Here is a 24,513-nt window from a genome sequence, read left to right on the forward strand (position 1 = left end):
TGAACCCCATGAGTTCCCTCCCACATTCCAAAGATGTACAGCTTAGGGTTAGTGAGTTGTGGACATGCTAAGTTGGTGTCAGAAGTACCCAGCACAGGCCTCGCTGACTTGATGCAAATGATGCATTTTGCTGTATGTTTCTATGTACTTGTGACAAATAAAGCTAATTTTTAAAAGAGAGAAAGATATTTATATCTGCCTATTTATGTTTTTACTCCCCACCCTACCAGTTCTACTCCTGGGAATGATTATGAGGTCAAGTTGATCGCACTGTACATCTCCCATCTTACGCACCGTTTTTGTGGACAGATGCAAGATGTACTTGCACAAGATGAAAGAAGGCTGAAATAAAGCAAGTAAGTTACAAAAAAAACCCAAAAGTGCACAGGTAGAGCCAGAGGAGATAGAGACACAGGAGACTGGAGTTAATGAAGAAAATGCCAGAGAAACTCAATGGGTCAGACAGCATCTGTGGAGGGAAATGGAGAGTCAGCGTTTTGGGTCAAGACCCTTCATTTGTATAGCGTGTGAAAACTGAATCCCCCCTACCAAGCTCCTCATTACGTTCCCTCAATCACAGGACTCTGCAGAGAGTGGTGTGGACAGCCCAGCAGATCTGTAGATGTGAACTTCCCACTATTCCGGACATTTAGAAAGACAGATGTGTAAAAAGGGCCCGGAGGATCATTGGGGACCCGAGTCACCCCGACCACAAACTGTTCCAACTGCTACCATCCAGGAAACAGCATCACAGCATAAAAGCCAGGACCACCAGGCTCCGGGACAGCTTCTTCCACCAGGCCATCAGACTGATTAATTCACACTGACACAACTGTATTCTATGTTATATTGACTGTCCTGTTGTACATACTATTTATTATAAGTTACTATAAATTGCACATTGCACATTTAGACAGAGACACAGCGTAAAGATTTTTACTCCTCGTGTATGTGAAGGATGTAAGTAATAAAGTCAATTCAATTCAATTTGTTTCTTAAGCAGAGTAACTATTATAGTCAGGGACTTTACATTGCACCTCACCTCATTGGTGTCTGCAATTGACTAAATTCTAGAATGGCTCAAAGCCAAAAGAGACTCAGAGTGCCAGAGCTGAAGGCTTAAATAATTTACAGTGCTTTTACTGAAGGATGTGCCATGTCTTATCTATGTGTCATATCATAAATTCTCCCTTAATCAGTTATATTCCTGCAGAGGAGCCCAGGGGAAGCAAACATCAGCCTTCTGGAACTTGTTTGACATGCCTCGTCGCTGCTGAACTGATTAGGCGGAAGATCCACCCCACAGCAAACCAGTCCTGTGTCTGTAATGAGTGCTGTTGGTGAGTAATCAGCGGATTTCGTGACATATGCCTGTGATACTAAACCTGATTCTGATCACTTAGTAATCAGGCAAAGTCTCAGCAAGATGAATTGCTCAGAGGAGGACACAGCAACATAGCAGCTAGTGCAATTATGACTGACCCCTGTCAGCCGCTGTCTGTAAGGAGTTTGTATACTCCCCCATGACTGTGGTCTTCCTCCCACATTCCAAAGACATATGGATTAGTAGGGTAATTGGTCACATGACCAGTACGGGCTCGATGGGCCAAAGGTGCCCTTTGGTGTGCTGAGTCTCTCCAACGTGGTTCCAGATTAAATCATCTCATTTTAATGCACGGAGAATCAAGGACATCGGTGTTCAGCTGTTAGCTCTCAGTGGATGCCTCTTCCTGCACAGTGCTTAATTAAGGGAACAACGCTACGCTCTGTGGCCATCCTGTGGTAATATTTGTTATCGAATAGAGAGGGACGGAGCAATCAGAGGAGTAAGTGAATTTTGTGCGAGTTTGCAACATACATCGTGGGCGTTGTTATGGAATAGAAAGAATTCCATGTGGACGTTCCTCTGCGGGTATCTTCCATTTACCTGTTTTGGACTTAATGGGGCTAGGAATATTAATTATTTAGCACTGGCTCCCAGTGGATGCTCTGAAAACTACATGGCAGGAAGCCATTAGAAAGAAAAGACAGCAAGTGATAAATAAACACAAGACATTCTGCAGATGCTGGAAATCCAGAGCAACACACACACACACAAGGTGCTGGAGGAACTCAGCAAGTCAGGCAGCATCTATGCAGAGGAATAAACAGTCAATATTTCTAGCTAATATCCCCCATTCGGACATTGACCGAATGGCCTCCGTCCAAACATCTTTTAACCCTGCATTCTCCTTGATATGTAGTTGCTGGGTCAGTTGTGGATGGATAACACTGGCTGCCTTTAGTCTTGCTATATTTTGCTAGCATATTGGAGCCAATATGTTTACAGTAGCATCTCCGTAAACAATAAACACAAGAGAGTCTGCAGATACTGGACATCCAGAGCAACACACACACAAGGTGCTGGAGGAACTCAGCAGGTCAGGCAGCATCTATGGCAGGGGTTCCCATTCTTGGGGTCCAAATGGTAGGGGTCCATGGCGTGAAAAAAGGTTGGGAATGCCAGATCTAACGAGGAGGAATAAACAGTCAGCATTTCAAGCTGAGACCCTTCATTAGGAGTGAAACATTATCTGCTTATCCCTCTCCATAGATGCTGCCTGACCGGCTGAGTGATAAATCAGGCCAATGGGTGCCAGAGGTCAGCAGGCAGACTCAGCACCGGTGGAAATGTGGTAAATTAGAGGTGATGATGGTTTCTGTCCACTGCTGTTCGGGTGGACAGAACCTGCACAATCGTCCTCTGTAATCCACGGCTGCTGTAGTTATGGAAGGCAAGGAAATTAGTAACACACCTCGGCTTTGTCTTGCTGCTGATGTTTATGTGCAGCAGAACAATTCAAGACAGATAATGGTTTGCTGATTCGGCTGCAGGGGAGCACAGTAGAGGAGAACACTGAGAGTGCGGCTGCCTGACAAGTTTTGATTTATGCAACAGGAACTGAGGTAGCAATTGTGTCCACTCACACTTCTTGGTCTATAGAGAGGAAACGAGAGGATAAGTTGTAAAAATGTTTGTTAGTAAATGGAAAGAGGGAGAGAAAACAGCATAATGTGAATTATTACTAAATAGAAAAAAAGAGTCAATCAGGATTTTACGAAGCTTTGCACGAGGCAAGATCTCATGGAGTCATACAGTCATAAAAAAGTATAGCCCAAAATCAGGCCCTTCGGCCCATCTCTTCTGTGCCAAACCATTTAAATTGCCTATTCTCATTGACCTGCACCGGATCATAGCCCTGCATACCCCTACAATCCAGGTACATAGAACATAGAAACATAGAAATTTACAGCACACAACAGACCCTTCAGCCTGCGATATCTGAACCAATGCCAGACTGAGCTAAATGCCTACTGCCCGCACGTGATCCATTTTCCTCCATTTCATGCAGTTTCATGTGTCAATCTAAAATGCCGTTAGTGCATCTGCTTCTACTATTGCCGCTGGTAGCCTTTCCTGGCTCCTTCCACTTTCTGCATAAAAAAACTTGTGCCACACATCTCATTTAAGCTTCCTACCCTGGGAAAAAAATTCTGACTGGGGACCTTATTTATGCCTTTAAACTTCTATCAGGTGTCCCCTCAGCCTCCAGTACTCCAGAGAAAAGAATCCAAGATTGTGCAACCTCTCCTTAAGGCTCATGCCCTCTAAAGTATGAGCAATGTAATTTTTACAGTTTTCCACTTCCCTATTAATCTAATTTTACACTGGTGTCTTATTGCATTTGTTAAAGGCTGCCCTTCCCACTTACTTTGGTCCTTTGTGTCCAAGCTACTGAGTATCCCCTCCTCTCCCTCTTTTATGCTCAGTGTCATCATTCATATGTGTGGTGGAGAGTATATTGACCGGGTTGGTATAGAAACACCAATACACTTGCATGGAAAATCCTACAAAAAGTAGTGGATATGGCCCAGTCCATCATGGGTAAAGCCCTCCCCACCATTGAGCACATCTACATGAAACACTGTCTCACAAAAGCAGCATCCATCGTCAGGGACCGCCACCACGCAGATCAAGCTCTCTTCTCACTGCTGCCATCAGAAAGACGGTATAGGAGCCTCAGGACTCACACCAGCAGGTTCAGGAACAGTTATCACCCCTCAATCATCAGGTTCTTGAAGCAAAGGGACAACTTCATTCAACTTCACTTGTCCAAATCATTGAAATGTTCCCGCAACCAATGGACTCACTTTCAAGGACTCTTCATCTCATGATCTCAATATTTATTGCTTATTCATTGATTATTATTATTTCTTTTTTGTATTTGCACAGTTTGTTGCATTTGGCGCTCTGGTTAAATTCCCAAGTTGTGCAGTCTTTCATTGATTCCATTATGATTATTTTATAGATCTGTTGAGTATGCCCACAAGAAAATGAATATCAGGGTTGTATATGGTGACATAAAAGTACCTTGATAATAGAATAACACTTAGAACATTTGAACTTTTTTATACTCTGTGGAACTATACTCAGTGACCATTTTATTAGGTACACCTGCACACCTCATTAATGCAAATATCTAATCAGCCAATCAAGTGGCAGCAACTCAGTGCATAAAAGCATGCAGACATGGTCAAGAGGTTCAGTTCAAAATTAATATACATGATACTGGCATCTGTAGGAAGAGTACTTGTTGAGAAATGGTTCAGCATTTAATGGTTGAATGCAGTTCCTGTGAGATGCAAAGGAAACATCTAATTGCTAAACTGAGATCTTTGGAACAGACAAATTTTAACATGAAACTTTTATTAGGATGTCACTGCCATCGTAATGTACATAATTTGACTTTCTGAAAAGCATTAGACTTTTTGATATAGGTTGATTATTTTGGGAGGGTGGAATTAATGGGTATACTTCCTGTCTTTTTGCTCCCCCCTTCCAACCCAGTAGGTGGCGGTAACGCACCTTATGTGGGTCTGCCAGCAAGGCCACTAAACTTTACAAAATGAAGAGGTTCAGCTGTTACTCAGAATGAACGCCAGGATGGGGTAGAAATGCTGTCGAGATGACTTTGACTGAGGAATAATTGCTGGTTCCAGATAGGGTGGTTTGAGTATCTCAGGAACTACTGATCTTCTGGGATTTTCATGCTCAACAATCTCAAGAGAGAATGGAGCGAAAACCAAAAAAAAAACTTAGTAAGCGACAGTCTCGTGGGCGAAAATGCCTTGTTAATGAGCGAGATCAGAGGATAATGCCCAAACTGGTTTAAGCTGACAAGAAGGCGGCAGTAACTCAAATAACCTCGCGTAACAACAGTGGTGTGCGGAAGAGCACCTGTGAATACACCACACCTGGAACCTTGGAGTGGACGGGCTGCAGCAGCAAAAGACCACGGACATACACTCTGTGGCCACTTTATTAGGTACCGAATGTATATCCTCAGCCCTCTTCCCCTTTCCCGGAAACACTTTAGCAAAACCCATTTCTTCCGACAAGCTCAAAGTCACTTTGCCATGATATTCCAGTCATATCAACACCTGTTTTCTATTTTTTCCATAAGATATCATAATGATTTTTTAAAAAAATATGAAGTGTAAAGGTTGGCTTTGTAGTCTTCGGTCAGCGAAGTGTCAGAGTCCGTGAATATCAGTCTATCTCTCGGCACTGTTTTATTTGCTGGGGAGGAAGAATTCGGTGGTTTAAATATATAACGTGCTGAGAGAGTTTGTCCAGCTAATCAGTGGATATTCACGGGCCATGACAGCCCTGTCAGGCTTTAATCAACACTTGCAATTATCTTAACTACCTGCAGCAAGGCTGGCGTCAATTGCAGCCTCTGTGAATGAACACCCGTTACTGACATGGAGACGTCATGGAAATGCCGGAGAGGTGGGCGATTCTCTGCGCGCTGTTATCACCGAACGCGTGCCCTGTGATTGGTGGCTGCCGGGTGCCTGGGGCTGTCGCATTGGCCCGCGTTCGTAAGTATGTTGTGCTACTTTTCCTGATTGCCCCCGCCAGTTCTTCCCGAAGCCGGATTTCTTTCGCTCGGATTGCCCCCGTCTGCTTCTTCTGCGGGACTGAGCCTTTTGCGGCAGGTTCTCTGGGAGTCGAAGTGAGCGAGATCGCGACCGCGAGAGGAAGTGTCGGTTCCTGGGGCATCCAGGTAAGGGTGTGTGCGTGTGTCAAGATGCAGGAGGCTCTAGTCGGCTCTTCGAACTCGGGCTTGGCGCATTACTTCGTCTTCCTGCTCTGTGGTTAACAGCTGTTGTCCCTAACTGAGACTTGTAGAACGAGGCGAACTTTCTTCCAAATGTAGAGCCAGTTCCTCAGCAGCTATCCCTAGTAAACACTCTCGAGTTTAGTGTCGAACATTTTAAAGTGTAAGAAATAATATTGGCAATGTTACTGAGTTGCGATATTTAAAATATGGTTAACATAACTTTTAATGTTAACGTGTACTCATAGTTTTTCTTTCCCTCAGTAAGAAAAAACTGAGGTGTTTGAGTTGAAAACATAGCAAGGCGCTTGTCCCAAACCGTGGAGATCTAGCCATGCAAACACGAGGAATTCTGCAGATGCTGGAAATTCAAGCAACACTCATCAAAGTTGCTGGTGAACGCAGCAGGCCAGGCAGCATCTCTAGGAAGAGGTACAGTCGACGTTTCGGGCCGAGACCCTTCGTCAGGACTAACTGAAAGAAGAGCTAGTAAGAGATTTGAAAGTGGGAGGGGGAGGGGGAGATCCAAAATGATAGGAGAAGAAAGGAGGGGGAGGGATGGAGCCAAGAGCTAGACAGTTGATTGGCAAAAGGGATATGAGAGGATCATGGGACAGGAGGCCTAGGAGGACTCCCCCTCCCACTTTCAAATCTCTTACTATCTCTTCTTTCAGTTAGTCCTGACGAAGGGTCTCGGCCTGAAACGCCGACTGTACCCCTTCCTAGATTAGTCCTGACGAAGGATCTCGGCCCGAAACGTCGACTGTACCTCTTCCTAGAGATGCTGCCTGGTCTGCTGCGTTCACCAGCAACTTTGTGTGTTGCTTGAGATCCATGTTGTACGTTTCAATAGCTTTGAAAATAGACCGAAAGTGAAGGGTGTTGGTCTCTGGTGAAGGGAACGACTGACTGGTACATTCAATAGAATCTTAAACATGGTTTGAAATAACAAGCGGAGGAGATGTTTTTCTTTTTGGCGTGAAGAGCTAGGAATCCCTTTTCTGACTGCAGTGCAGAGTGCGTGATGTAGTCATTGTGATTAGAAGATTTCAATGTCTAAGCAAAGTTTGGATAGATAGATATAAGGAGATTAAGGGTACGGAGGGCTATGGTCCCAGTGCAGTTCCATGGGAGTAGGCAGGTTAAATGGATCGGACTGGATGGGCCGAAGGGTTTGTTTCTGTGCTATGACTCTAAGACACATAGTTGACATGGTGAAGGCTGCTTGAGGATTTGTTTCCGTCGAGCATTACATTATTTAGGTTAAGAAACGCAGAATGCTAACTTGTTGAGTTCGCAGGACATTGTCGGGGCGTGTATTTACTGCGTCTGAATGTAATACGACGATAATTACTGGGCGGCTTCGGAGGTAAACTCTCGAATGAAGGGTGGTGTCGGGAAAGCCGTCTGGTATGATTTCAACTTCAGGCATGATTAAACAACGCCTTGGTGCAAATTAAGCAAATAGTGGACCGTCAGGTATTCAGAGTCCTTGCTTCGGATTATATTTTATGGGGGTAATACGAAGAATAGTGGAGGAACGCAGAAGGTCAGACAGCATCAGTGGAAAGGAATAAACAAACAGTCGACGTTTCGGGCCGAGACCCGACATCAGGACTGTGTGTGGAGAAGTGTGAGGGAGTGTTATAAGAGAAATATATTTGATCGGCGTAGTCATTTAGGAATGTATGCTGCTCCGATCTGGGTCTGTTATCTGGTCACTTTAGCGTCCAAAGTGCTTCGCAGAAGCATATGGACAACGAATCTCAAGTCAGGAATATAAAAAAAAAAGATGGGAAGTGAAATGTATGGTCATATTGTAATGGGAAAGAGAGGCGGCTAAGTGTTCGGGCAGTTAATGGGAAACCCAGCAAGTTGATAGCTTTGCTGTTAAATGGAGGAGCGCGTTAGCTTTCACCGCTCTCCTCGGAGACCAGCCAAATAGATTATAGGTGATAACTGTTTAGCATTTGAAATCAGTACTTGTAACTTAAGTCCAAAAACAACACTTATTTCATTTTCTCACTGCCTTTGTCGGTGTCAGCGGCGACATCAGCATTCATTTCCGTTGGCTATTGGAAAAGTTGATGCTAAACGACTGCTGGCGAAGGTATTTGTAAACTCGGAAGTTCCACGATTTAAAGCTACCACGGGTGAAATAAGCTGCATACTGTTCTGACTTTGGATGGTTTATACCTTGGGGAGGGACTTGTAGTGCGATCACGCGAGTCGTGCGATCACGCGAGTCGGGTGAAATGTTCTCCCACGGGATTACTCCCTAAAAGGAGAGCGCCTGCGCATGGCTTTGTGGAACGCGGGAGGCTGATGCCAGATCGGATTCAGGGGTCAAGTGACTTGGCAGGCCGGACGATTGCGGAACCTTTCATTGCTGCAGCCTTCCCCCAAGATGAAGGCAGCAGAGAGTGCAGGTGCTGGAATCTGCAGCAACAAAATCAAATCGTTGGACTAACTCAGTGGGTTAGACAGCATTTGATCTGATGAGAGGTCTTGATCCAAAACCTCAACTGTCCACTTCCCTCCCCGGATGCTGCCTGACCTGCTGAGTTCTTCCTGCAGGTTGTTTTTGTACCGTCAAGAATTCAAGATGAAAGAAGGTAGTTGAGGGAGTGGATGCAATGCCACTCATTCTCTCCACCTCTGGCACTCTAACTGTAAGGGCCAACCATGTAACCTACTCTAGAAACTGCCTAGAATTTCCCTAGCACATAGCCCTCTATTTTACTATGCTCCATGTACCTATCTAAGAGGATCTTAAAATATTCCATTGTATCCGTTTCCACTGCCAGCAGCACATTCCATGCGCCAACCACACTCTGTGTGGAAAAACTTACCCACACAGCCCCTCGGTACCCATTTCCAAGCGTCTTAAACTATGCCCCCTCGTGTTAGCCATTTCAGCCCTGGAAAAAAGCCTCTGGCTATCCACATGATCAATGCCCCTCATCATCTTATACACCTCTATCAAGTCACCTCTCATCCTCCATCGCTCCAAGGAGGAAAGGCCAAATTCACTCAACCTATTCTCAATCCAGGCAACATCCTTGTAAATATCCTCTGCACCCTTTCTATAGTATCCACATCCTTCCTGTGGTGAGGTGACCAGAACTGAACACAGTACTCCAAGTGGGGTCTGACCAAGGTCTTATGTAGCTGTAACATTACCTCACAACTCTTGAACTCAATCCCATGGTTGATGAATGCCAACACACCATATGCCTTCTTAATAACACTGTCAACCTGCGCAGCAGTTTTGAGTGTCCAATGGACACGGACCCCAAGATCTCTGTGATCCTCCACGCTGCTAAGAGTCTTGCTAATAATATTATATTCTGTCTTCAAGTTTGACCTACCAAAATGAATCGCTTCACACTTTTCTGGGTTGAAGTCCATGTGCCACCTATCAGCCCAGTTCTACGTCCTTGTGATGTCCTGCTGTAACCTCTGACAACCCTCCAGATTATCAATAACACCCTCAGCCTTTGTGTCGTCAAAGAAAGTTAACACATGGGAATATCATGGTCTTATTGAATGGCAGAGTGGGTTCAAACGGCCACATTTCGGAGTCTTCCTCCTAATATGTGTGTGTATACGAAGAGGCGTTGGAAAGTCTGGCAACTCACTTGCTACCTGTACCCTGGCTCTTTGTTGTTGCAATATTTGTTTGGCTGCCTGAAATATTGGTCGAGGAGGGCTCATTAGCAACACTTATTTCCATCTAGATAAGGACGTGGAAAGAAAGGGTTTAGAGGGCTATGGGTCAAATATGGACAGATGGGGCTTGCTGACTGGTAATGTGGTCGGCATGGATAAGTTGGGCCAAAAGTCCTGTTTCAGTGTTGTCTCCGATAGAATTGACTAGATAAAAAAGCAGGTTGGTACAAACTGAATGGGCTAAAGGGCCCATTTCTATAATTTTGTAATGTCTTAATATGACTATGAGTGGTCAAATTATGTTTCACTTTAGTGGTGATCTCCCGTTAATGCTGTTTGAAGTTGGATGTTTGAACATTCCTATTAACTGTGGAAGAGCAAATAAGAACACTGGAATCATTTGCAGACAGTCTCAATTCACTTTATTACGGGGAGAATATCGTCACTGAAGCAGGCAATGATTATCCGTCTTAGGCAACTGTTCTTGGAAAATACATCCAGAAATATATTTGGAATGACTTGTGCACAAAAAAATGCTGGGTAAACTCAGCAGGACAGTCAGCATCTATGGAGAGGAGCAAATCATTGGGAATGGGCCATCATTTTATGCAGAGACCCTTCATCTGGACCAGTTCTGCAAAATCTCTTGTGTTTCTGTCTTGCTTTCCCGAATCTGCAGAATCTCTTGTGTGTATATTTGGAATGAGATGATTTAAGCTTGGATTGCAAATCTCTCTTGTGCCAGTTTTGACACTGGCCCTGTCACTGTACTTTCCTATCCTTGCCTCCCAATTTCATTTTTACTCAGGCTCCTTGTTGGTGCACCAGTTAAATATTGTTTTGATGTAAAAAGACATGGATCCTACCTCTTCGCTGGAACCCTTTGGGGTTCAAGGTCTGGAGACAATTGGTCAAGTCAGAGAACAAGCTGAGAATCGGGAAGCAGGATTAAAGTGAGTGGTACTTGACAGCAATAATGCTAACAATGTTCCAGCACATTGATAGGGTGTGGTTGGTCGTACTTTGTTTGTCCTTTTCCTTGTAGGATTTTTTTCTAGTACGTGCCAATGCACAGAAACATGTTGACTACTGGTATGTAACATTCTGAAATTCGTCTTCTGCATGACAGCTGGGAGGTTGTCAGGGCTCCAAGACTTTGCTGTTTTGAATGTACAGTGCTTGGCTGCTTTCTGATACCTCAGAACAAATTGGTGGTTACTCAAATTGGCTGACAGCAAACTTGAGCAATCACATCCAGAAGATTGGTTCAGGCAAAGGGATCCCTGGGTCTGTAAACATCTAAGGAAAGCAAGGACAATTTAAGATGTAGTTACCTGCTCTATAAGTGAAACAACCATGGTTACCCTGTAAGGTCACTGTCCACCCACTGAATTCATGTCCTGATACCATTTATGTTGGTATCATAGCATTCGCTTTGTTGGCATATTATTTTTGGGTGACCCTTGTGCTGCACAGGGTGCAAAATTCTGCCCTTCTCATTGAATCAGGGCTGGGCACCTCTCCTTGTGATAATGTTTTTGGGAGCTACAGTATTGTGCAAAGGTCTTAGGCATATATGGTGTATGTGTATTATGTGTGTATGTATGTATATATATGTATGTGTATATATAAAAATATACTAGGACAAGACTCGCACAGTTTGTAAATCTGTTGGGAGCAAAGGCTGGTGGGAATGGCGATGGTGGAGCGCCACATGTGTACGTGGAACAGGTAGCAGAGAAGAAGTGCTGGGGTGTGGCGTGGCGTGACGTCCCAGACCTGAGACACCAGGCAGTTCTGGTTGCCTCATTATAGGAAGGTTGTGGAAGCTTTAGAGAGAGTGCAGAGGAGATTTACCTGGTTGATACCTGGATCAGAGAGTCTGTCTTACGAGGATTGGTTGAGTGAGCTAGGGCTTTTCTCTTTGGAGCGAAGGAAGATGAGAGATGATTTGATAGAGGTGTACAAGATGACAAAAGCATAGCTCAAGTGGATAGCCAGAGATTTTTTTCCCCAGTGCAGCAATTGCTAATACAAGGGGACATAAGGTGATTGGGGAAAGTGATCAGAGGTAAGCTTTTTACACAGAGAGTCTTGGGTGCATGGAACGCACTGCCAAGGGTGGTGGTAGAGGGTGACACTTTAAAGATATTTAAGAGAGTCTTCGATAGGCACATGGATGGTAGAAAAATTGAAGGCTCTGTAGGAGGGAAGGGGTAGATGACCTTAGAGTAGATTAAAAGATTGGCACCACATTGTGGGCTGAAGGGCTGTTATGTTCTGTGCTTTAGACCCAGACTGGCTGTTCTGTTCTGCAGACAGAACATAGAACACTACTGCACATTAGTCTCCTTGGCTTGCAATGTTGTGCCAACCTTTTGACCTACTCCAAGATCAATCTAACACTTCTCTCCTACATAGCCTGCCCTTTTTCTTTCTCTTCATTTGTTAGCTGAAGGATCAAATGAGTTTTGATATGTTCCCTGGTAAATTTTGAACAAATCCACAGTCAGTGGGAGAGTATATAACTGGAATACGCAGCTGTCCGAGACCTGGTTTGAAATATGATTTATGTAGGTTGGTGAATTTAGTTCTTGCTGTGAAGAGCTCTCACTTACAGGAATGACCTTAGTTAACCTATTTAGTATTGGAGGAAGTTGCCCACATAACAAAGCTCAACTGTATTCCCCATTTTGAGAAGGATCTAAGTTGTGACTTTTTTTCCTTGCATCATTTAGCGCTGACCTCCTGAGTCACAGTGATAATAGATACTTGTTCGTGACCCAGGGGGAATTCTACACCCTTATTAGTGTTCTTGTACTGTGTTCATTAGGTGGTAGTTAGCAGGATGTTCTTACATCTGGTTCACCTGATATCAAGTAATGTCCTTGGTGACCAGTACTGGAGCTATCCTGAGTCACCCTCCCAGATGGAGTCCGTTATTTCACTACCTAGAGAGAGAATGATGAGAGGAAAAGCACCAAACAGATTGCAAAGTGGGAGTGAGGGCCAAAAGGTCGGAAGGGGGTGACTCTATTTCCTGACTTTTTTCTGTGGTACGTACAGTCATGGAGCATTACAGCACAGAAACAGGGTCTTTGGCTCATCTAGTTTGTGTCAGCTTGGGCTTCTGTCCTGCCCTATCTACCTGCACCCGGACCATATCTCTCCATACCTCTCTCATCCATGTGCCTACCCAAACTTCTCTTACATGGCCTTCTCGATGGGCCAAATGGCCTACTTCTGCTCCTATATCTTATGATCTAAAAGTTGCCATTGAACTTGCAGTTACCATTTACGCTGGGAGCTTGTGCACACTTGCACCACACTTTGAGTGAAGGAGTCCCCTTTAAACATTGCATCTTTCACCCTCAACCTATGACCTCTAGTTCTAGTCTCACTTAACCTGAGGGGGAAACAGCCTGCACTCATTCACCGTCTCATTCATTCGTTTTGTGCTGTGTCCTGTGATGTAGACGATCATGGTCTTTCCACGACCATGATTTGCTCTTGGCGACTTATTTCTACAGAAGTGGCTTGCCATTGCCGCCTTCTGGGCACTTCTTTACAAAACCGGGGACATCAGCCATTACCAATACTTTTCAGAAATGGTCTGCCTGGCGTCAGTAGTCGCATAACCAGGACTTCTGATGTGCACCAGCTGCTCATACGACCATCCACCTCCTGCTCCCATGGCTTCACGTGACCCGATCCGGGGTTTGGGGGGTGGGGAAGGGGTGTGGGTTAAGCAGGCGCTACACCTTGTCCAAGGGTGACCTCCACGTTAGCGGAGGGAAGGAGTGTCTTACACCGGCTTTGGTAGAGACGTATCTCCACCCTGCCATCCTATCTATATCCCTCATAATAACGTCCTAATGTATTCAATCTTTCCCTAGAACTCAGGTTCTCAATTGCCAGCAACATCTTGTAAATTTCCTCTACCCCGTTTCAAGCTGTCCTAATTTGGCACGCTTTCAGATATGACAGTACTTTCAGATATGACGGTGCCGTCAGTACATAGTTTTTGTTCTCCTGGCACCTAGATCCAGTTTCTTTCTTCATTTTTATCATTATGCATTATGGCAGCATTTTAGTAATATCAAGTGGCTTGCGGAAGATTTGAGAATCTTCCTTATTAAAATCAGATTGGGTACGAAGATTTATTAAACCTGATTTTACCATGGAACATTCTGGAGGTTCTCTGGAGGCTGGGGTAGCATCTGTGGAGAACATAAGACAGGAGTACAGAATTAGGTCATTTGGCCCATCAAATCTGAATGACATCATTCCCTTTCAACCCCTCTCCCCCTGACCTCTCCATGTAACCTTTGACACCCATTCTAATCAAGAACCTATCAATTTCCCCTTTAAATACACCCAGTGACTTGGCCTCTACAGCCACCTGTGGCAATGAATTCCACAGGTTCGACACCCTCTGGCTTAAAAAACACCTCTTCATTCTGTTCTAAAGGGAGAGAACTGGATTTCATGTGATGACATCAAAGTTGTTTGCTTTTTGCGGCAAATCAGGTTACAGAAATTCAACTTTACGGAATTTACAAATTGCTACCCAACATTTGAGACACAGGATAAAATTTGCTCTTACAAAGCTATAATGATAGAAACTAATTAGTGTTAACCGGAAAACTAGCAGCGTTAAGGAATGGTGAAGTAAAAATGGAAACTGCTCGAAAGACTCAGGTCGGGCTGCATCTGTGGGAAGAGAAATGGAAGTAATGTTTCAGGTCTTGTGACACAAAGGTCTTTGATTTGAAACATTAACATTGTTTTTCTTTTCCTCAGATGTGGCCTGACTTACTGAGTACTTCTAGAATTTTCTCCTTCATTCCATAAAACCACAAGACATGGGATCAGACACGAGGAAATCTGCAGATGCTGGAAATTCAAGCAACACACACAAACTGCTGGTGGAACACAGCAGGCCAGGCAGCATCTATAGGAAGAGGTACAGTCGACGTTTCGGGCCGAGATCCTTCATGAAACATTGACTGTACCTCTTCCTATAGATGCTGCCAGACATAGAATTAGATAAGTGTTTTCTCCGATAAGGGCCCTATACCTGCTCACAATAGTCCATGTGAGGCCTCACCAGTGCCTTATAAAGCCTCAGCATTACATCCTTCCTTTTATATTCCAGTCCTCTCGAAATGAATGCTAACATTGCATTTGCCTTCTTTACCATTGATCTAACCTGCAATTAACCTTTAGGGGATCCTGCATGAAGACTCCCAAGTACCTTTGCACCTTGGATTTATGAATTTTCTCCCTGTTTATAAAATAGTTTACACTTTTATTCCTTTTAGCAAGGTGCATGATGATACACTTCTCAATGCTGTATTCCATCTGCCACTTCTTTGCCCATTCTCCTAATCTGTCCACATCTTTCTGTAGCTTCCTTGTTTCCTCAGCACTATCTGCCTCTCCATCTATCTTCATATCATCTGCAGACCTGGTCACAAAGTCATCATTTCCATCATCCAAATAATTTTCCTAACACTGACCACTGTGGAGCATCACTAGTCACCAGCAGCCAACCAGAAAAGGCTCACTTTTTTCCTACTCTTTGCCTCCTGCCAATCAATCAATCCTCTATCCGTGCTAGTATCTTTCCTGTAATACAATGGGTTCTTATCTTGTTAAGCAGCCTCCAGTGCAGCTTCTTATCAAAGGCCTTCTGAAAATCCAAGTACACAACGTCTACCAGTTATCCTTTGTCTAACCTGTTTTTCATTTCCTCAAAGAATTCCAAGAGATATGTTAGGCAAGATCTTCCCTTAAGGAAATGATGCTGACTTTGGCCTATTTTATCTTGTGCCTCAAAGTACCTTGAGACCTCATCCTTAACAATCAATTCTAGGATCTTCCCAGCCACTGAGATCAAGCTAACTGGCCTATAATGTCCTTTCTTCTGCCTTAAAGAGTGGAATAACATTTGCAATTTTTCAATCCTCTGGAACCATGCCAGAATTTAGTGATCCTTAATAAATCATTATCAATGCCTCCTCGATCTCTTTAGCTATTTCTTTCAGAACACCGGGGTGTGGTCCATCTGGTCCAGGTGACTTATCTACCTTCAGACCTTTCAGGTTCACAAGCACTTTCTTCTAGTAATAGCAACTGCACTCACTTCTGCCCCTGACACTCTTGAACTTCAGTGATATTGCTATTGTCCTCCACAATGAAGACTGAGCAAAATCCTTATTAAGTTCATCTGCTATTCCCTTATCATTTTCCAGTGGTCTAATATCTACTTTCGTCTCTTTTATTGTTTATCTGAAAAAAATGCTTGGTGTCTTCTTTGATATAATTGGCTACCTTGCTTTCATATTTCATCCTTTTCTTCCTTAATGGCTTTTTAGTTGTTTTCTGTTGATTTTTAAAACCTTCCCAGTCCTCAAACTTCTAAGTTTTGCTCTATTATATGCCCTCTTTTGCTTTTATGTTGTCTTTGACTTCCCTTGACAGCCACAGTTACATGATCCTGCCTTTTAGAATACTACTTCTTTGGGATGTATCTATCCTGAGTCTTGCTGCTCTGCTGTCATCCCTGCTAGTGTTCTCTTCCAATCATCTTTGGCCTGCTCTTCTCTCATGCTTCTATAATTCTCTTTACGCTGCTGTAAACTGATAGATCTGGCTTTAGCAGGGTGAATTCTATCATATTATGATCGTTATCTCCTAAAGGTTCCTTTACCTTAAGCTCCCTAATCAAATTCCAGGTTTCCAGCATCTGCAATTTTTACTGTAACTTTACATTTTTAAGGGAGTTGTGGATCACAGTTTTCAAGTGTCACCAGCAACTTGTTAGTGGAAATTGACTTGTTCTCTTGCATCAACCCATTTACAGTCTAGAGCACATGCCCTAGATGAATATTGTTTCAGACAGGAGCAAATCTTGAAAGAGTAAATGAATGTGGATTAGCTGCTTGCATTTGAGTAGCTGCATAATTGCTGCAGCAGCATTATAATGACAAGAATGAAGGATTAACATTTGAGGACAGCTTGATGGCTCTGGGCCTATACTTGTTGGAGGTTATTGAAAACCTATCCAATATTGAAAGACCTAGATAGAGTGGATGAGGAGAGAATGTTTCCTATAGTGAGGGAGTTTAGGACCAGGGAGCACAGCCTCAGAATAGAAGGACATGCCTTTGGAACAGAAATGAGAAGGAATTTCTTTAGCTGGTGCTGATTCTGTGGAATTTATTCCCACAGATGCCTGTGGAGGCCAAGTCATTGGATATAGTTAAAGTGGAGATTGACAAGTTCTTGATTAATCAGGGCGTCAAAGGTTATGGGGAGAAGGCAGGGCAATGGGGTTGAGAGGGATAATAAATCAGCCATGATGGAATGGCGGAGCAGACTCAATGGACCAAATAGTCTATTTCTGCTCCTGAGTTTAATGGTTTTATGGTCTACAAAGAAATAAGTTCCTCTGCAAAATATGTAGAATTGGAGCAAATGTTACATGGAATAGCAGTATACTCTCCGCTGCATTTGTCTATTACCTTGATGACCTGGATGGTGGAGTAACATCGCAAGTTGTACATATGTGAGAACTAGTTTGAAGAGTGTGTAGAACATGTTGGATAATAATGTGAGAAGTAGTAATTGCCTGAATAAAGCACCTTTATCTTTTATGTAGTGGAGGAACTTTATTGAGAGGGTGATAATGGAGTTGCTGTTGTTTTGGAGGCAGAGAAAATAATTTGTTGGATTTATGATTGTTGACAAGGAAGTGTTTTGTGTTTGAATGAATTTAAATAGATTGTGGTTTAAAATCAGATTAAGCCCAACAGATGCATATTTATTTAGGGATACAATGAGGAACAGGCCCAATGAGCCACACTGCCTAGAAACAAAACTTATTTAACACGAATAAAACTTACTTAACACGTATTTGTCACAGGACAATTTACAATGACCAATGAACTTACTAATCAGTATGTCTTTGGACAGTGGGAGGATCGTGCGGAGAACATATGATCTCCCTACAGTTGGCACTGGAATCGAATTCTGAAATGACTCAAACTGTTGTGCTAATGGCAACACCACCATGGCGCCCATGGTAATGGAATTGTTTTGTGGATCCATAACAGAAATTCTGGAGTGATCTCGCAAGTTGTGAAATGGCAGACAAACTTTTTTAAGTTTTATGAAGAACTTAAAAGTTTCTTAATTGATGAAATTTTGTAATAAATATAACTAACTGAGGTGGGAGGAGAAGATGGCGGCGCGACGCAGCGCGCACAGCTGTCCGGTGAAATGATATCGTATTTGTAAGTAGGATGCCGTGCACAATTCTGATTTGATGGAGACAGGCATCGCAGGCATGGAGGAACATCTGGAGAAACTTCTTAAATGCCCGGTTTGCTGCTGCTGTAACTGGGCGATCAAGAATCTCCAGAGGGAAGGCCCCAAAATCCTTGGCTTTGCCTGCTGCTGGCGGCCGGGGCTGGGGTCGAAGCGGTCAGCAGAGATGGTGCTCAGTGTCGGAGGGCTGGTCGGAGGCTTGAAGTTTTCGGACGACTCAGAGTCGGACTGTGGTCAGACATGGCAGGGAGAGTTTTCTTCCTTCTCCTGTCTGCATGAGATGCGGGACTTTTGGGAGACTTTGAACATTTTTTTTTTACTATGCCCATGGCCTGTTCTTCATCAAGTTATGGTATTGTTGCACTGTTATAACTATATGTTATAATTATGTGGTTTTTGTCAGTTTTTCAGTTTTGGTCTGTCCTGTGTTTCTGTGGTATCACACCAGAGGAATATTGTATCATTTCTTAATGCATGCATTATTAAATGACAATAAAAGAGGACTGCGTGTCCTCATAATCTGATCTAATTAGGAATATTACGTATGAACATCAGAAGGCTGGTGGGCATCTGAGGGTTATTGCTTCTCTCAGTGGTTAATTGTTTTTGATCTAAGGTAAAATTAAAAATAATAATTGTCTTCACCTTTTCAAAAGAGATGGAATTAGTTTATAAAAGTTCTTTAGTTAGGCTATGCATTGAGTCATAATTAAGTTAGGCCATGGAATTGAGGGATCATCAAAATGGATTATATTGACATCTGCTAAATCTGGCAAAATTATTCCATGGAGATAGCTGCTGGGGCCGCTGTTCACAATTTGCACAAGTGACTTGTTGTGTTGTCTGTATTTGCCAATTACTCCAATTCTGGGTCTGTTAATGGGATGTTGCAGTTCATACAAAAGGAAAATGCAATTTAAAATACAAAGGAATAATTAACCAATTTGTAATTTTGAGAAATATACTTAAAGAAAAGGGTGAAGTACTTTAACAGAAATGAGACATGGGAGCAGAGTTAGGCCATTTTGCCCATCAATTCTGTTCTGCGACTACTTGACTATCTATGGTCACCGATGTACAGAGTAATAAGGAGATTTGTTTTTATTTTTGAAATTTATAAAAGTCCAAGAGGTGGGTCATTGTATAAAAATTTTCATGTGATATCTTCCATCTTGGCTAATATGATTTCATCTAGCAAAGAAGTCGTATTAAACCTTCAAGCAGTTTTGGTTAGGATATTATCTGTAGCGTACAATTTTGTGGTCTTGGGCCGGCTGGTGGCGCAATGACATCAGCGCCAGACTGTGGAACGAAAGTTCCCAGGTTCGATTTCAGTCGGGGCTGCTCCCGAATATGCTTTCTATCCGTGCCGGGTTGAGTGTCGAGATTGCAACTCGACCTCATAAAATAAAGGGAAAAATACTGCGAAATGTCTGTGTGAGGAGTGGCGCGCCACACAGTCTCTCCCTCATTCATGCCTTGTAAAGCCATGATAAAGACATCGTCCCGCCAACATCGCACACGCACAGACGCACACGCACGCGCCAAAAAAAAAACAATTTTGTGGTCTTCATATACTGAATTGAATGAAGAGCCACAGGTGAAAACACAAAAAGTTAAACCATCCTCGTACAAGAACTGAGAAGTTGTAACTCAGATTCAGATTTGCTTGTTGTAGGTTCCTTTAAACACACAGTGAAATGTGCTATTTGTTAACACAAACAACACAATATCGGGATGTGCTGTGGCCTGCCCACAAGTTTCTGGCGTGCCCACAATGTTCAGCAGAGCAACACAGAACACAGCAAGCAGCAAAACAAGCCCATTTCCTCTGTCCTACCACTGTTCCACCCTCCCTCACCCATGGTCAGACCTCCCACACCCATGGTCAGACCTCCCTCACCCATGGTCAGACCTCCCACACCCATGGTCAGACCTCCCACACCCATGGTCAGACCTCCCTCACCCATGGTCAGACCTCCCTCACCCATGGTCAGACCTCCCACACCCATGGTCAGACCTCCCACACCCATGGTCAGAGTCTGTGGTGGCCAGTGCGATCATGTTTGCTGTTGTGTGCTGGGGCAGCAGACTGAGGGTAGCAGACACCAACAGAATCAACAAACTCATTCGTAAGGTCAGTGATGTTGTGGGGATGGAACTGGACTCTCTCACAGTGGTGTCTGAAAAGAGGGTGCTGTCCAAGTTGCATGCCATCTTGGTCAATGTCTCCCATCCATTACATAATGTACTGGTTGGGCACAGGAGTACATTCAGCCAGAGACTCATTCCACCGAGATGCAACACAGAGCTTCATAGGAAGTTATTCCTGCCTGTGGCCATCAAACTTTACAACTCCTCCCTTAGAGGGTCAGACACCCTGAGCCAATAGGCTGGTCCTGGACTTATTTCCTGGCATAATTTACATATTACTATTTAATTATTTATGGTTTTATTACTATTAAATTATTTATGGTGCAACTGTAATGAAAACCAATTTCCCCTGGGATCAATAAAGTATGACTATGACTAAGACCTCGCACACCAGGACAGGCCTCTTCAGGCTTCTGCCATCAGGCTTCAACTTCTGGACTTGGGCTCCAATATTTGGTATTGACCCCAGACTAGCCGATGACAGAATCCTGAACTCCAGGAGATTCTTTATACGTCTGTTATTTAATTCGGTCTGAGTCAGTCCATTTTATTTATTTATTCTAAAAATCATTAATATTTCCCTATAGTAGCATTTAACACTTAAGTTATTGGAGGAATTTTGTCATCAGGAATATCTTGGTCTATTTATTATTTTGTTTGATTTGGTTGGTATAATTATGGGCTAGGGTATGATTTGGACATGTACCATGGACGTAGGACATTCACTGTGAATCATCTGGCCTTGGAGGGTATTAAAGAGCAGTGGGACTGCAGAGTCTCTAGCTCTTAAAGGTGGTAATGCAGGTATTGTGCCTGTAAAAAGTACTCACCACACTGGGAAGTTTACATATTTTATTGTTTTACTGCATTGAATCACAGTGGATTTATCTTTTTTTTACACACTGATCAACAGAAAAAGACTCTTTTGTGTCAGTGAAAATAGATCTCTACAAAGTGATCTAAATTAATTACAAGTATAAAACACAAAATAATTGATTGCACAAGTATTTCCACCCTTTAATATGACACACCAAATCATCACTGGTGCAGCCAATTGGTTTTGGAAGTCGCACATTAGTTAAGTGGAGGTCTGTGTGCTGTCAAGATGTTTCAATGGGTTGTAGTAAAAACACACCTGTATCGGGAAGGTCCAACGCTGAAGTCAGTATCCCAGCAAAAACAACACCATGAAGACAGAAGAACACTCTAAGCCCTCAACTCACTAACCCTAACCGTCCATCTTTGGAATGTACGAGGAAACCAGAGCACCGGGAGGAAATGCTTGCGTCGTGGGGAGCACATGCAAGCTCCTTACAGGCAGTGGCAGGAAATGAACCCGAATCATCGATTGCTGGTGCTGCAATAGTCTTACGCGACCATGCCATGATTTAAGAAGGCAAAATAAAGATTGACAAAGCAACACACTCAAAATGCTGGAGGAACTCACCAGGTCAGGCAGCATCTATGGAGAAGAGTAAACGGTCAACGTTTCAGGCCAAGACCCTTCAGCAATCGCTTGTTTAAGATGGACAATATAGGCTGGATCAGCAATTAAATAAGACAGCTGACAGTGTGTTTTTGTTGGCCTTTTAATGTTCACAAGTCCATCATCTCAGAAAAGAAATTATCCACCAGTTAGAGCATTTGTTTGAGAAATGATCGTACACACCGTTATAAAGACTTCTGAATGTCCCAGCATAAGGATGCTCTCTTTAAAGATGAGTTGGGAGACACCCCTAGTTCAAGATTTCTCAGAAAACACTTTTCATTGATGACCTCTACATTCCAAAAGGAGCTAGTTATCTGTGGTACCAACTTCAGATTTTAGCATTTAACTGTAAAAATGCTAGTGTTATTTTGCTTTAATATTGATTTTCATAGAGAATTGTCTTAGCTGCTTAGTGCGGAATCTATTCACTAAGACCACAAGACAACACGAGTAGAATTAGGCCATTCAGCTTCCTCTGCTATTCCTTCTTGTTGATTTATTATCCCTCTAAATCCTATTTTCCTGCCTTCTCCCCATGTCCTTTGACACTTTACTCATCAAAAACCTATCACACTCTGCTTTAAATATACCAAATTACTTGGGCTCCACTGACAGATACAATGAAAAAAAGAAATTCCTCCTCACCTCTGTTCTGAAGGGACACCCTTCCATTCTGAGACTGTGCCCTCTGATGCTGGACTCTCGCACTAAGAGAAATATCCTTTCCACACCCACTCTGTCTGGGCCTTTCACTATTCAGGGCAAACAGAGGCACATCCAACATGGTCTTCATCCTGGGCCAGATACAGGAGAGGTGTTGTGAACAGGACAGGGACTGTACACAGCATTCATTGGCCTGGCCAAGGCCTTTGGTACAGTCAGTCACGATGGTCTCGGGAAGATTCTGTTGAAGCTTGACTTTACCTAGAGTTCCTCACTGTCCTGCAGCAGCTCCATGAAGGCCAAAGCGGTCGGGTTAAACACAACCGCGACCTGTCTGACCCGTACCCATCGGTACCAGTGTGAAACAAGGCTGTGTTTTTCATCGACGCTCTTTGCCATCTTTGTCAGCATGATGCTGTGAGAAGTGAAAGTGACCACTTCAGAGAGTATCTACATTTGGTTTTGCACTGACGGAAATATCTTCAACCTTCACTGCCTTCTCGCCCGAACAAAAGCCATACAAGAGCCGTTTCTCGAGCAGCCAACTGTGCTCTTCTCACACACACACACACACACACACACACACACACACACACACACACACACACACACACACACACACACACACAGGGTGCACTACAGGCTGCTTCACTCAGTTCGCCAAGGCAGCAAGGGCTCTCGGGTTAATGGTCAGTCTGAAGAAAACAATGATCCTCCATCAGAAACCCCCTCGTGATGTTTACAACCCACCTTTGGTCACCATTGACTCCCCTGTCACCATGGTTGAGCAGTTCACCTCCCTGGCCAGCGTCATCTCCAATGATCTACTGTAGTAAGGGACTATGATAGTCATAAACACAATAATCTGCAGATGCTGGGGTCAAAGCAACACTCACAACACGCTGGAGGAACTCAGCAGGTGGGGCAGCATCCGTGGAAACGATGGATCGATGTTTTGGGCTGGAACCCTTCGTCAGGACTGTAGAGGGAAGGGACAGAGGCCCTATAAAGGAGGTGGGGCGAGGGTGGGAAGGAGAAGGCTGGTAGGTTCCAGGTGCGGGATCTGGTCGAAGAGTCGGAGAGAGGCGGAGATCACAGGGGGGAGCAGTGAGAGAGGGTCTCACTGAACTCCTGTCGAAGAGAAGATTTAAACTTCAGGGTAGGCATACCTTGAAGAGACTTCGCAGCGGAGTAGCGGATCATAAACACAAAATAATCTGCAGATCCTGGGGTCAAAGCAACACTCACAACACGCTGGAGGAACTCAGCAGGTCGGGCAGCAGATTATTTTGTGTTTACGATTGACCGATCTTTTCCACAGATGCTGCCCGACCCACTGAGTTCCTCCAGCGTGTTGTGAATGTGACTATGATAGTCAACTTGCCAGAGTCAGCAGTGGCTTTGAGAGCCTCCAGAAACGCGTGTGGAAGAGCTGCTAGTTGTATCTGACCACAGAAACCCAGGGGTACAGGGCTGCCATCATCACAATGCTACTATACGGCTCCAAAGGATTGTCTTGTACCAGAAGCAAATCTGGTTGCTCGAGCGCATCCATCAGCTCTATCATGGGTATCAGCTGGTGGAATCATGTCTCCAGCAACGAGGTCCTGGAGAAGGACTCAACCTCCAAGCATTGAAGCCACTTTGCTGCTCATCTGGATCTCAGCTGGTCAGGTCACGTGTCCTGCATGGACAACCCCAGGTTACTGAAAGTAGTACTCTACGGAGAACTCTCTCAGGGCAAGGGAGATCGTGGTGCCCTGCACAATCAGTGCAAAGCTCAACTTAACCAGCAGCTCTCGCAGGCAAGAATTGAGGTCAATGAGTGACAGCAGCTGGCTTGTGACAGAGACCACTGGAGAACGCTGATCCACGGAGCAGCCAGGGATTTTAAGCAATCCAGAAGAGTGACTGCTGAAGAGAAGAGGAGATGCAGGAAGGATCCCACTACCCAGTCGCCCACATCCCAGGTGTTCCCATGTCTCTACTGCTCCAGGTCTGTAGATCCAGAATTAGCCTCTACAGCCACCAACAATC

The 24,513-nt window shown here is 43.9% G+C and overlaps 1 protein-coding gene across 3 annotated transcripts in view; it reads left to right on the forward strand.

Annotated features, from left to right (window-relative positions):
• Window positions 1-5,901: 5,901 nt before the first annotated feature.
• The window catches only part of osbpl3b (oxysterol binding protein-like 3b), a 197,490-nt gene continuing 178,878 nt past the window's right edge, over window positions 5,902-24,513 (forward strand). For 2 of the 3 annotated variants that reach the window (XM_072283249.1, XM_072283248.1), the window contains exon 1: window positions 5,932-6,110. The gene's annotated coding sequence lies outside the window, so the exon portion shown is untranslated. The other variant, XM_072283250.1, reaches the window with a different exon arrangement.

The sequence above is a fragment of the Mobula birostris genome, chromosome 19, assembly GCF_030028105.1.
Source record: "Mobula birostris isolate sMobBir1 chromosome 19, sMobBir1.hap1, whole genome shotgun sequence".
Taxonomy (NCBI): Eukaryota; Metazoa; Chordata; class Chondrichthyes; order Myliobatiformes; family Myliobatidae; genus Mobula; species Mobula birostris.